This window comes from Rattus norvegicus, chromosome 2 (genome assembly GCF_036323735.1).
Source record: "Rattus norvegicus strain BN/NHsdMcwi chromosome 2, GRCr8, whole genome shotgun sequence".
NCBI classification, from domain to species: Eukaryota; Metazoa; Chordata; class Mammalia; order Rodentia; family Muridae; genus Rattus; species Rattus norvegicus.
This window is the reverse complement of record NC_086020.1, coordinates 236,041,463-236,056,171: the sequence shown is the minus strand read 5'-3', so window position 1 is coordinate 236,056,171 and position 14,709 is coordinate 236,041,463. Positions and strand designations below refer to the sequence as shown.

Here is a 14,709-nt window from a genome sequence, read left to right as displayed (position 1 = left end):
TTCAAAATTAATGTTTTTTTTTGCAGGTGGAAATCCTCCATCTGCAATCTTATGCCTAGGCATGGTTGGGCATGCATTTGATTAATACCAGATGTATTAAGGGAAAAGAACATGTGGAGTGGAGTGAACTAAGACTTATGTGACCTAAGCCTGTCAATCAAAACAGAGAAAACCCCCCCCACTCTACAATTTAACAGCCCACTCCTCCTCCTCATTGATTTACGAAAGGAAGTCCTAGCAGTTCCCAGTGCAGTTGGCCAGTCCAGCTCAGGTAGCTGCTCCCGTCTGTCTGTCCTGTGCTCTCATCTGAGCTTTGAACAAAATCGGTGGCTGTGTTACTGGTTGTGCTTTGAGAAGATGTCAAGAGACCCCATCGACACCCTTTGGGCTGCTTTAGTTAGCAGGGTCACACGGATTATCTTGACTTTAGCAAAGGGAAAAGTGAAGTTGCCAGAGCCCGAATGACTTGCCCAGGATGTTGGCCAACAAGGTAGAGGTTTGGTCGTCTTACCCCTGTCTCCTTCTCTCACACTGTTCTGGGGAGCAGGTGGGCCTCTTTTTAACCTCCAAACAATTAACTGGAGATGGGGGTATCTCCTTGGAGAACTGCACTGGGAAACTTCGAAGATCATACCCCACGTTAAGGAGGGTTTTGACTGATACACTTTCATGTGCAGCCGATGAGACAGTGCCTCACCTTTCCCTATCTAGATAGCCCTTTAGGTTCCTTCTGGATTAACAACACGGTGAAAGAAGTGCTGTGTCCCGCTCCTGGGTAATAAATCATCTCAGATTTAACAGTGCAGGAGGCCAAGCATTCACCTTCTTATAGTGTCTGTGGTATGTGGGGATAGGAGTGGACATGAGTTGAGTGTTCTCAAAAGCACCTATGTGTGGCTGCAATCTCGTCTGCAGGAGACAAGGGAAGGGTGCAGACAGTGCCCCCCAACCCCCCAATCCCCCAAACTCACCATCCATTTTTGGTAAGACTTGGCTCATCATAGGCCATAGACTGGGGCTTCAGTTTCCCATGGGCTGTACCGTGGGTTCTCCCTTCCAGGGCAGCTCACCTCACTGTAGCTGGCAAGCCTGAGGGGCCACCAGGACTGAAGTGGAAGTGTTTCTGTAGGCCAAGTACAGAGGGGTCGGCCATGCTACCAATGTTCTCTGCTCATTAGAGTAGTGTCAGTGTCACCCTCAGGGGAGAAAGTCATACCAAGTCAACCCTCCAGAGTTAGGGCTCGGCGGGCTGCCTGCCCATCACAAGGACAAATAACAAAGCATACAAAATAACTAATTTACCATGCTACCATTTCTGCAATTGTTTTTGTTCATTATTTTGCCTCAAAAAATTGTGATCCCTCTTTTCTGAGCTCTGTTTTCTGTCTCTGTGGGCGTTAGGGCCTAAGCCCACGGACTGTCTGTGGATGCCTCATGTCTGCCTTCTCCATTGGAAAACTAAGCATGCACCACTTCTATTGTTACTAATTGCAATTAATTGTGTTTCATAACAATGACATTAGAGAGGATTCCCACAGTGCGGGGACTGTCACTAATGTGGCTTTCCTCTTCTTGCCTTACTTCTTCCCCTAATTCAGGTCACGTGTGTGTGTGTGTGTGTGTGTGTGTGTGTGTGTGTGTGTGTGTGTGTGTGTGTGTTAGCCCAGCTACCATGCTGCCTTGGTTTTCCTCCCATGCAGGATGCCATTCATAGATAAACTGAGATTTCCTCTGGGGTATTGATTTATGCAAGGGAACACCCAAAAAAGAAGAGGAAGGCAAGGCAGTCTCCACTCTTTGGCCATTCCTTAGAAACCAGATGCAGCCACGGTGAAGAAAAAAAAAAAGGAGGCTGTTCTGAGACTTGAGCTGCAGAAAAGAACTAAGGGAAAGGAGTTGATGTGACTCAAAGGAGCCGAATAGTTGTGGGGGTGTTACTAGCCTACCAGAGTGGCTAAGACACGGGAAAAGAACTGGACTTTTAATAAAGGGAGGCAGATTAAATTAATCATGACAGGAAAATGAGCAAGAAATGCTTTCACATTGTTATTTAATAAGAAAAATGTGTAATTAACTGATAAAAATAGTTTTTGCAAGAAGCAGGCAGTTAAATAGTTTATAAAGCCAGTCAGGCCCGACGCTGAGTGTCCCTGACTGTTAGCAATCAGAATGCTTTTTATATGGTGTCTTTCTTTGGAAACGCACAAGCCATCTCACCACAGACATTACCTCATTTGCTTCACAGCCTAATGAGTGCTTTATGGCTGAGAGATGGAGGAGGAGGGACTCTGGAGAGATAAACTGAGGCTCAGGGAGAGACACCAGGCCATGGCCTTAAAGGGCAGCTATGGGGAAGAGTCCTCAGTCTCTCCTCCCCCGCCCCTCTGTCTTATTTTTCTGCATTAGCTGATGGATTTGAATTAAACAATTGCTTCTCTCTTTCAAAAGCCGCACAGAGGAACCTGGGCTGTGTATTCTGGCCGATATGATCCCAGCCTTCTGAACGGGAGGGGGGGTGGGGAGATCCTGGCATTTGCCATCTGCTAAGCCTGTCTTTAATCCTCGGCAAAGTAATGGAATGGAGATGAAGGGAAAAAAAAATGTGCAGGAATCAGGAGCATAATGCCACCATGAACAAGCAGCTGTCTGGATTTTTAAAGAGCAAATTCCATGAGACAAATTTAATTGCATTTTTTAATAGAATTAAAAAAAAAAAAAACCTTCTACCACATTAGTGGGTGAAGGCAACGAAATGGATGCATCCAGAAATCTCACTTGAAAGATGAATTCAACCGAGCGGATTCTGAGCTCCGCTTCCGGGATGGAAACCTGGCTGGAAATGCCACGTGAGCAGCCGGTGGGCGGCTGCCGGTGGGCGGCTGTGCACTGGCTGGGAGACGGTGGCCAGCGGAGTGCTTCTGGCAGGCTCCGAGACGGGCCTGCATCTACAGTGCGTCCTTATTAATGACTTGCAGGAGGTGATGAGCAGAACATTAATTAAACGTGCACATGTGGCCAAGTGGGAAATTGGCGGCGAGAACAGCAGAGGCAGGCACATAATATCCAGGTACTTGGTTTTCAGCTTCTGTGACTTGGCCCTGTGAGAGGTAGCTTGACTTTGCGTCCCCCCGCCCCCCCCCCGCCCCTGCGCCCCCGCAGTCTTCTTGCTGTTTTGGGCTCGAACCAGATTTTCACTTGGTGCAACAGGGGCTGTATCTTTAGAGCAGGCTCATAAATTCCCCCCCCCCCCCCAACCAAACCCCAGCCAAACACCAGGGTGTGTACAAGTTGCCACTTCTAGCCTGATGCACTGGAAAAGGAAGCCTGCAAAAATTAATATTGATCTGGCAGGCTAATGAAGCAGCTGCGAAGCCGGTCCACAAACACCCTGCCTCATTTCGTGGCCTGTGTATACCAGCAAAGGGGACAACAAACAGGAAACGCAGGCATTGGCAGGTGGGGAAGCCTTTGTGTCCAGCCGATGCCCTCGGAGATGGGTCATTTGACTTCTACATCCATAGAGGCATTTGTAAGTTAGCTAGTGTCCCCAAATCTCCAAGAAAACCATGTGTCTCAATGAAGTCCAGTCTTAACGCTGATTAACCTTCAACGTTTCACTCTCTTCTGAAAAGATCGTTCTGGATAACGCCAGTAGGTTGGCTGGTGGATTTGTGGAAACTGGGTCTTGGCACTATCTTTATTAGAACTAATATTTATTTGACAATGACTCTGTTGCCAAGAAAGAAAGAATGACCTGGGGAGAATGCAGGCGAGCGCTGTGTGTTCTGCGATGCTAGGCTGTCTTTTGTGTTTTATTTGATTTGGGAACCATTAGCCAAAATCTGGGTAGACAGAGCGAGCTTTGTAATGGGAAGGGTGATGCTAATTAACCCTATGGCAACCTGAAATTTTACTGTTAAGGTGGGTGCATAAGTGTTTAGGAGGGACACACACACACACACACACACACACACACACACACACACGCACACCAGATAACAATACTTTAATCTCCAGTATTCACAGATGGTTATGAGTTGTAATTAAGTGATTGAACTCATGTAGACTATTTCAAAGGTAAGAATTACTATATTCCTCTCTTTACAAGTGGAAAAAGTGGTTGAGGTCCGTGTATAGCCGTTGAGAATATGGAGTAAACATTGAAAACAAGACCTGCAGAAGGCCAAGCTGCCTTGAGCCACAGTTCTCTATCCTAGCTTCATGACCACAACCCAACCTTGACCCGAGGCTGCCTTAGGAATGGATGCCTAGAGTAGCTGAGCTAGAACCCACGGGCAGACTCTAAAACAAACTCTTTAATAACCTGCTTCCTATCTACACAGAGGGGCAGAGGCAAGGCCCTGGTGGCAGCTTGAAGCATGTTTTTTGCTCTTACGAGCAACTTGGCTTTGGCTCCAGACATGCATAAATTATGACTTGGCTGGGTGGCACCTGTGACAAGGTACTTCAGCGACCTCTCTGTTCTGTTAGCACGGATCCCACTAGACCTTCCGGCATCTTACTGAGTCATTTTTCCACACTACCTAAGGTGTCTTTTGATGTATTCAGTTTCTTTGCATAACAGTTCCACATCCCTGTATGATTTTGAAGGTACATGTGTTGTTTGAGTACCATTTATGGATGGATGCCCTAGGTTGCTATCCTTCTGTCACCGGGGAAGCCATCTATTTACTCCCTTGGCTAGGGTGTCAGGAGTCAGTGTTTCTGGGATTGGACTGGGAGGACATGGAGTTTCAAATCAGGGTAAAGAATTTTCCTGTGGTGTCGAAAGCCATTTTTGGCTAAAAGCTTTGGTTGGATGTTTAAGAATCTATACCATGAGATAATAATCACTGTATTTTGCAGTGACTGTACCTCGAAGTGGCATCTGTAAAATGTTGTCCACGACCTGAGTGTGTGTAATGGTGAAGGTGACAGTAGCTGACACCATGACAATGTAAAACTGTGCTATTTCTGGTACGGCGGGCACACACATAGAGAGAAGAGCCAATCACCCCAAACACACACTTGAGGGAAATCTTATCTTGGTTAACTTTATGGTTTACTTGTAGTTAGGAGGATGCAGCAAAATAACGTCATGTGACTTCTAAGATTGGGCCAGAGGAGGACAGGGAGCGTCCCATGAATTCTCTAGGGTTATTTGTTCTGGGCAGGATTAGTTACCTACGTTGTCCAACTTCCCTGAGAAATTTGTGGGCAAGGTGACATGTTGGGGTTCTGGTCAGTAGAACCAACGGAGACCAGACCTCTTACCAGTCTTAACTTGGTTCTGCACATGAGAGAGGCTATATCTTGAAGCCAAATATCCACAGACTATGCTGTGGAAGCCCAGTGGGTTTCACATTGAGTGGATCCACCACACAGACAAGCCCCGCCCGAGTTCTTGATGTGCAAGATTCACAAAATAGAATTAATGATGCTTGGCTTTTTTTGAACATTTTAAAAAATCCTAGGGTATTTTGTTAGGCTAGAGAATGGAACATTTCTAACCACACACATTTAATTTTATTCCAGTCCTGTACGCCATTGAGAAGATAAAAATGAAAAAATCGAAGACATTTGATGCTGTATTAAGGAGCAAGCCGACCTGACAGGCCTGATCTTGGCACCCTATCAACATGTCCGGCTAGGAAACAGGACCAGCCAATATGTGGTTCCTAGCTTGCTTTCTCGTCAGTGGACCTGACACAGCACCATAGCTCTGCCTGAGCCATGGCAGCATTTGATGAAAATTTCTTATGCCCGGGAGTATAATCCACACAAATTATTCAGATGTAAAACACATTGTGATCAAAATTACCAGCCTCAGAGTCATGTAGATCCAATGGCTGGGGAACAGTTGGGTCATTTTCTTTTTTCAGGATTGTGTCACCAAGTTTGGAAGGACGCTGGGCTTTGGACCAGGTCGCCAGCTCTGAGGACAGCCATACAGAAATGCTAGGGCATGTGGTCTTTTGCTGGAAATCGTCTTGAGAATGGATGAGTGTCCGTTTTTCCCAGTGGGACTTCTGCAGGAGGTGGCTGTCCTCTGGCTGAGAAAACCCTTTATTGTCTTCATAAAGAACAGTGTTAATCAGGTGACAGCAGATGCTGGCGAGGATGCAGAGAAAGAGGAACACTCTTCCATTGTTGGTGGGATTACAGACTGGTACAACCATTCTGGAAATCAGTCTGGAGGTTCCTCAGAAAATTGGACATTGAACTACCTGAGGATCCAGCTATACCTCTCTTGGGCATATACCCAAAAGATGCCCCAACATATAAAAAAGACACGTTCTCCACTATGTTCATCGCAGCCTTATTTATAATAGCCAGAAGCTGGAAAGAACCTAGATGCCCTTCAACAGAGGAATGGATACAGAAAATGTGGTACATCTACACAATGGAATATTACTCAGCTATCAAAAACAATGACTTTATGAAATTCGTAGGCAAATGGTCGGAACTGGAAAATATCATCCTGAGTGAGGTAACCCAATCACAGAAAAACACACATGGTATGCACTCATTGATAAGTGGCTATTAGCCCAAATGCTTGAATTACCCTAGATGCCTAGAACAAATGAAACTCAAGACGGATGATCAAAATGTGAATGCTTCACTTCTTCTTTAAAAGGGGAACAAGAATACCCTTGGCAGGGAATAGAGAGGCAAAGATTAAAACAGACACAGAAGGAACACCCATTCAGAGCCTGCCCCACATGTGGCCCATGCATATACAGCCATCCAATTAGACAAGACGGATGAAGCAAAGAAGTGCAGGCCGACAGGAGCCGGATGTAGATCTCTCCTGAGAGACACAGCCAGAATACAGCAAACACAGAGGCGTATGCCAGCAGCAAACCACTGAATTGAGAATAGGACCCCCGTTGAAGGAATCAGAGAAAGAACTGGAAGAGCTTGAAGGGGCTCGAGACCCCTTATGTACAACAATGCCAAGCAACCAGAGCTTCCAGGGACTAAGCCACTACCTAAAGACTATACATGGACTGACCCTGGGCTCCAACCTCATAGGTAGCAATGAATATCCTAGTAAGAGCACCAGTGGAAGGGGAAGCCCTGGGTCCTGCTAAGACTGAACCCCCAGTGAACTAGACTATGGGGGGAGGGCGGCAATGGGGGGAGGGTTGGGAGGGGAACACCCATAAAGAAGGGGAGGGGGAGGGGGGAGGGGGGAGGGGGGAGGGGGATGTTTGCCTGGAAACCGGGAAAGGGAATAACACTCGAAATGTATATAAGAAATACTCAAGTTAATTAAAAAAAAAAGAACAGTGTTAAACAAACAAGAAGGAACAAACTTTTCAGCTCGATTCACCATCCCCTGAGTGGGTTTCTGTCCTTGCACAATAAGCACTGTACCCACTAAGCAATCTTTCCATATCCTACGAATGCTCTCTTGAATTATTAGCTTTATTTCCATTGCAGAAGGATGCATGTTACCAGCATGGGTGCTTAAGGGGAAGGATGTAGCAGACAGAAATGGCAGCTCCTGGTACCCACAGTAAGCAAACAATAAGCATCTGATGAGTAGGGATAGGGAGATGCCTCCCTATGTGGGTACAATGCTTACCAAGCCTGCATTCTTGGGCACCTGAGTTTGGGTTTCCAGCATCCACATAAGGCATTCCTACAAGCCTTGAGCTGGGAAGGCACAGGCAAGAGGGTCCCTGGCTTGCAGCCAGACTGTCTAAGCAGTCAGTATCAGGATCAGCAATACATTCTCTCTCTCTCTCTCTCTCTCTCTCTCTCTCTCTCTCTCTCTCTCTCTCTCTCCTCCCTCCCTCTTTCTCTCCCTCCCCCCTCTCTCCACGCATCCCCACACATGAACACATAGATCAACATGTAAACACATAATGAGTAAGGATGTGATTATTATCACAGTTGTTCTTACATATTTTTGGACATACCCAATGTTTTAGGTTCTGCAGCATTGTCAAATGTCCCTCCTATTGTGTACCTGGGTGTGTGTGAGTGTGCACGCTTACACAGAGGGATGGGAGTGTGGCGGGTGAACCATAAAAGGCTGCCCTCCAGGTAGACAAATCAGAGCACTGTTCTCCAGCTCGACCCACTTCCAACAAAGAACAGGTCGAAGTCAAATTGCCTCCTGGCGCCCTCGAATTCTGTGCATAATCATTGTTGATTTGTTTGTGGGGACTGTTATATTTTCATTAAATGTTGTGTCTAGGAAACCAGTAACAAGAATGCTAAGCACAGTCGTACAGTAGGGATTTTTAATCCAAACATTATTTATCCGGGACTAATCAAAAAATACAATGAAAGGATTTAAAAAAAAATAAAAAGCAAACTGAGAATCCACCAGACATAAAACAAATGCTCTCCTCTCCGGCTCTCACGGACTCATTCAAACATCTGGGGGATTTACAGGTGTTAAAATTGCCCCTTGAAAGAAACCTTTTTATTTCCTGGGGTGATGGAAATATATTGATAATTACAAGAGGAAATGAGTTTTTTAGAATAAAACAATTAAAAGGGCTTAGCATTTAAATGAAAGAGAATGTAATTTTCCTTTATTTTATCTGTCATTAAATTGATGTTACAAGCTATTAGAAGAGTTTAGTCAAGGCCGATTTTCAAATATAATCTCTACTGAAGTGGGAGGTTGGAGTGGAGGTTGGGCACAGCTCAGTACCCGTGCCCCTCCGCACACACACATATGCAAACACGTGCATACACACACACACATATGTGCCTCAATGGGGTCATTTCTTTAAAAATTATGAATGCTGAAGTAAGGAGCAGAGGATGGTGGTAGACCCAGGAGCATGAACAAGCATGTGGTAGCCCTGTTGCCTGGTAAGAGGCTATTCCTGATGTAGTTGGAATGCATTCTTCTTTTTATTTCCTGTGTGTGTATGCACACGTGTATGCATGTTTGCATGTGCATGGGTGTCCACACATGTATGTGTAGGCCCCAGGTTAAGCTTTGGTGTTCGTTCCTCAGTAGTCACCCACCCTCCTTTGTGAAATCCTGGTCTCTCACCGGTTTGAAACTCACCAAGTAAGCTAGCCTGGTTTACCAGCAAGCCTCAGGGATCCAACAGTCTTTGCGTCTCCAGTGCTGGATTGCAAGTGAATCCCACCATACCTGGCTCCCCGCCCCCCATGTTCTGGGGATCCACCTTGGCCCCTTGCATTTCTATAACAAGCACTTAAGACTAAGCTACCTTCCTAGCCTCTCCCTACTCTGTTTTGGCAGTGGATGCATGGATGACATTAGGGAACACAGGTATTTGATTTCTGCGTAATCCAAATAGAGCTGTGTTACTGTCAGAGGGGACCTGGGGCTACTCACAGGGCTCTAGATGGCACCTCTCTCCTCCTAAGTCTGTTTGGTGTCATTACGTGGGTACTCCAAAATTACTCAGGGCAAGTGGGAATATTGACACTCTGAAGACAAATGAATGCTATAACTCAGGGCCTCACAGATCTGGTTGTAATTTAACAATAATCAGTACTGTATATTTATCAAAGTACGCCATTAATTATAGTTGAAAACTTACAACATCATTAATAGAGCACATTGCATTTGTTATGGCTTGCAATGGTAATTAAGTAGAAACGACAAACATGCGTGTTTCTATGCAGCATGGCTGCCTTTTATTTGGGTTCCCAGCATGTGCTGGCCTCTGAGACTAATAGCATTTGTGATCCGCCTTTGGGAGAGCCTTGTGAGGCATGAGGCCTGTCCCCAATGGTAGGTGAGAAGTGGAAACTTACAACAAGGCCTGTGAGCGCACAGCCAGGAAGCCGTACAGGCGAAGCTGGGACACACTCCTCATGTGCCACAGATGAATGGTGTGCCGCTGAGATCAGCCGTATGGGGGCTAGGAAGAAAAGTAAATAAAATAAAATAGACTAGCAAACAAGAAAACACCACCACTACCACCACCAAAACCAAAGCATAGGAAACATCTCATCATGGAAGCTGTAGTGTGTCACAGTGCGTCCCACAGTAGATCCCTCTGTCCTGAGCTGTCTGGCTTTCTCCAGAGCCAGTCCTGCCCCAGCTTAGAATCAATGGGAATGATGTTGGCATTACAGCCTGAGCTTGCTTAAGTTTATGTTGTTGCCACTGGTATTTTTTTTTTCAGAGCTGGGGACCGAACCCAGGGCCTTGCGCTTGCTAGGCAAGCACTCTCTACCACTGAGCTAAATCCCCAACCCCCACTGGTATCTTCTTATATGCCCTTGTAGTGGATGTTCTTCTGGGTCATCCCTGTTTCCCTTCACTGCTCTGTATCTACCTGGTTCATCCTTGCCTTGTCTTGCCTCTCTTCTTCATCTTTAATCTCCACAGCATCTCAGTAGAACACTCGACACTTGTAAGTTTTCACAGGAGATGAGAGAACATTTTATGACCCTGTAGCAGAAAACTAAATTCCTCACAGAAGAAATGACTTGGGTGTTCGGAGACAGATTAGGGTGCACATGTACCCCGGGGTGTGTGGATAAGATATATGTGTGTGTGTGTGTATGTGTGTGTGTGTGTATGTGTGTGTGTGTGTGTGTGTGTGTGTGTGTGTGTGTGTGTGTGTGTGTGTGTATGTGCTGTTGGGAAGCTCTGTGTATAGGCTTCAGGCTGTGGGAAACAAAGGAGACAAATGGGAGTTGGCATGCGGGACAGAGAACTAGTTAATCTAAGGAGGCTGGAGCAGAAGAGCTTGAGAAAAGTCCCCTGGAACCCGGAAGAATTTGGGGGAATGCTTTGCCTCTTGAAGGGCTGTAGAATGTGTGTGCTGTGGGAGCTGATTGATTCTGCCTATCCTCACAGAGAGCTGGCCTCTTGAGTTACTAACCTTCGAACAGCTCTGAACTGCTCTGTCATGAACAGCACCAGGAAGTCCTCCAGCTCTCATCCTTCTTCTTGGACTAAGTGCAGGCTTAGAGGAGTCAGCTGGTTTCGAGGATGCTGAGGTACTTGGGACTAGGAATTTAGGAAAGGTGGAACACTGAGAGGTATAAGAGAAGAAGCCAAGAGATTAGAAAGAATCACTAAAAATGGTCTATTTCATAGACCTCCCTTGGGAGAATGAAATAAAGCAAAACTCAACATACCCCAAGTCTAAGTTGACACATTAGTCCTGCCCAAAGGCTATCACCATAGGAAAGTCTCGCTGTCTATCGGGAGAACTGGGAACAGTCAAGAACAGTCAAGGCACATGGCCCAGTCAGTGGTCATCAAAAAACAGTGTTGGGCTAGGACAACAGAAGGTGGCCATGGAGATATTCCCTGCCTTACTCAGTTATTTCCAGAGACAAGTCAGTGAGGACCAATTCCTTAAATTCTATCCCTGGGTGTGAATTACGAGTGGAGAGCCAGTGACACCGGTGCTTTGTGGGACCCAGGGAGCTTGGCGAGAGAATGGTGGGAGATCCACTCAGAGCTGTCATCATGAAGAACTTAAACAAGTCTCTCCAAGTTTAGACTCCTGAATTTTAACTGGATAGCTGGATTTAAAACGGACAGCATGCAATGTGTGGCGTCCCACAAGTGTAATCCCAGCACTAAGGGGGGCTGAGGCAGGAGAATGGCAAGTTTGAGGCCAGCCTGTGCCACATAGCGAGAGCTTGTCTCAAAACCATCAAAAGACAACAATGAACAACGTATGTGCATGGGTCGGGGACAGAGGTGTATGTGCATAAAATACCTCACGTTCCTCGGTCAGCCCATGAGAACTGGTCGGGGGTGGGGTGATCCTTTTTCTGATTTGCTTCAGTTTCTGAAGGTGATAGTGTACATGTAGAAGATGGTTAAGAACTGTCAAACTCTGGGTGCCCTAGCTTTCTGCTAATAAAATAACTCAAGAGAGACAGGAAACATTTAATCTCTACCAGAAGGGCAAGAGACAATTTCAGCTTAATGACTCAGACTTGGAAAACGGGCTACTTCTTTCTCCCTTCACTTCTGTGTAGCAAGAGAAATGAGAGAGAGAGAGAGAGAGAGAGAGAGAGAGAGAGAGAGAGAGAGAGAGAGAGAGAGAGAGAGAGAGAGAGAGAGAATTCTCAAGCTGAATGGAAAGATGGGGATTCAGATAGGCTACCCCTGGCAGCAGGTTTGTGATGAGATGCAAGGAAGTGTTGCTTGTCATGCCTGAGGCGACACTACACTGTTGGGCATTGCTGCTTGCCAACTGTATACAACAAGAGCTAAATCTGTGCAAACACGTCCCCTACCTTTACCAGACTGAGCCAGGAAGGTGAGTATGGAAGCCAAGGAGGGATTCATTCTGGAGAAATTCCAGGAGATGTCCCTGGACTTGCATGTACTAGTTATAAAACTGAGATTGCCACAATTTCCCTCTCGTGGGATGTTGGGAGAATGGGACGTCATCACTCAGTAATATTTTCGTCTGGAGCTGGCTACTCCAAAATGCCCAGTACATACTCAGAACTTCTGTTCTATGTGGGAGACAGGAAGTTTCCACAGCACAGGAGTTGAAGATTGAATAGAACAAGCCTTCCCTTTAAGAAGTCCACAGAGGGGGTTGGGGATTTAGCTCAGTGGTAGAGCGCTTGCCTAGGAAGCGCAAGGCCCTGGGTTCGGTCCCCAGCTCCGGAAAAAAAAGAACCAAAAAGAAAAAAAAAAAAAAAAAGAAGTCCACAGAGGAGGGGCTGAAAGAAGAGAGCTCAGCAGACGACTATGATGCATGGCCCATAATAAATATGATGTACAATAAAGAGCATGGCCAAGTACTGGCTTCTGTTTCGGGCGGAGCTCCTGTGCTGCAGGAGGAAGAATCATTAAGGGCAAAAGGGCCATCCACTTGTCTTAAGCCTCTGCATGAGAAGGAGGAGGTCCTGACAAGGCCACCGTTGTCATTCGGCTGTCCTCATGATGGATGGGGATTCATGAGGAATTGAATTGAGCCTCTGCCATTACGATCGATTGTTGGCCCAGGCTTCTTGATAGGAGCCAGGGGGCCACAGTGTGGGTCGGTGGTCACAGTGACATGAGGTTTATGGCTTTTCCTGGGCTTTCCATGAGTCTTGCCACACACCCATCTGCCTGGGACCCAACGAGGAAATGAGGATTGAATTAAGTCACCATAGATCTAAGCCAGATGTGTCTGGCTCCTTTTCACCCCCTCATTTCCAGTGCCTTCGAGGTCATCATGGTGAAGTGAGATGGGAAAGGGAATCTCAGATGTCTCTCCTACCCCTTACTCTCAGAGGCCAAGGAAGCCCTCGCTTCAAACGTTGTCTATGGAACTAGGAAATCGAAACCTACCTCATAAGCATTCCTGGGCTTTGTTTTGGTGATGCTTTATTAATATATAATTTATACTTTATCAAAGTGGCCATTTTAAAGTGATCTCAATAGCTCCCAGTGCATTTCCAGCATTGTGACACTACAATCTTTATCTGATTCTAGATTATTTCCCTCACTTCCAAAAGGAAGCCATGGTCATCAGTGGTCACTTCCCAATCCTCTATCCTTGGAGGCTCTGACAACTTCACATAGCGATTTTCAGTCTCTGTGGACTTTGCTTTCCCAGACAGTTCACAAAGAGATTTAAGCAGTATGTGTTCTTCGTGCCTGAATTCTCCTTCTTCCTTCCTTCCTTCTTAGCTTTCTTCCTTCCTTCTTTGCTTCTTTCCTTCCTTCTTTGCTTCCTTCCTTCTTTCCTTCTTTCCTTCCTTCTTTGCTTCCTTCCTTCTTAGCTTCCTTCCTTCCTTCTTTGCTTCCTTCCTTCTTAGCTTCCTTCCTTCCTTCTTAGCTTCCTTCCTTCCTTCCTTCTTAGCTTCCTTCCTTCCTTCTTAGCTTCCTTCCTTCTTAGCTTCCTTCCTTCTTAGCTTCCTTCCTTCTTAGCTTCCTTCCTTCCTTCTTAGCTTCCTTCCTTCCTTCTTAGCTTCCTTCCTTCCTTCTTAGCTTCCTTCCTTCCTTCTTAGCTTCCTTCCTTCTTAGCTTCCTTCCTTCCTTCTTAGCTTCCTTCCTTCCTTCTTAGCTTCCTTCCTTCCTTCTTAGCTTCCTTCCTTCCTTCTTAGCTTCCTTCCTTCCTTCTTAGCTTCCTTCCTTCCTTCCTTCCTTCCTTCCTTCCTTCCTTCCTTCCTTCCTTTCTCTTTTGAGATAGGGTCTTATGTAGCCCACGCTGGTCTCCCACTCGAGGCTGAGGATGTTCGTGCTCTTCTGATCTTGGATCCACCGCCTGCCTGAGTGTTGGCGTGCACCAGTATGTCTGCACATTGGCTTCTTTGACTTGGCAGAATGTTGTCAATATTTATTCATTTCCCAGTGTGCTTCATTTCTTTCTATTGCTGAATAATATTCTACCATATGACAGTGCCACGTCCATCAACTGGCATAACCGATAATGAAAACTTACACTGTGATGGTGTGAAAGACAAATGACAATTAAAAATTCATAAAATCTCCCACACTGCTAAAAATACCAGAAAAATGTTTTAATATACATTTCTCCAAAGAAAATATACAGATGGCCATGTCCTTGTTGTTTATGGATACAAGTCCATTATCATATAGTTTATTTACATATCTCTATCTTGTTGGCTCTTTTCATTCCCATAGTGGTGTTTTTTTGTAAATAAATTTGAAACTTTTAGTAACATCTAATTGCATACTTCTCCTTTTCGTCTTACTATTGATGTTGGATATCAGAAGATTTTACTTGGATCAACATTATAAAGATTTACCCTTTTCCTTCT

The 14,709-nt window shown here is 45.7% G+C and overlaps 2 long non-coding RNA genes across 2 annotated transcripts; one reads left to right on the top strand and one right to left on the bottom strand.

The window, feature by feature from the left end:
• The first annotated feature begins 2,564 nt into the window (after positions 1–2,564).
• On the top strand, positions 2,565–7,304 carry LOC134485990 (uncharacterized). Its single transcript, XR_010064481.1, has 2 exons — positions 2,565–3,067; positions 5,536–7,304. It is a non-coding gene; the product is annotated as an uncharacterized LOC134485990 (long non-coding RNA).
• Positions 7,305–9,617: 2,313 nt separating this feature from the next.
• LOC134485989 (uncharacterized) lies at positions 9,618–11,879 on the bottom strand. The gene is made up of 2 exons (XR_010064480.1): positions 10,842–11,879; positions 9,618–9,869 (listed from the first exon to the last, which is right to left on the bottom strand). It is a non-coding gene; the product is annotated as an uncharacterized LOC134485989 (long non-coding RNA).
• Positions 11,880–14,709: the final 2,830 nt, after the last annotated feature.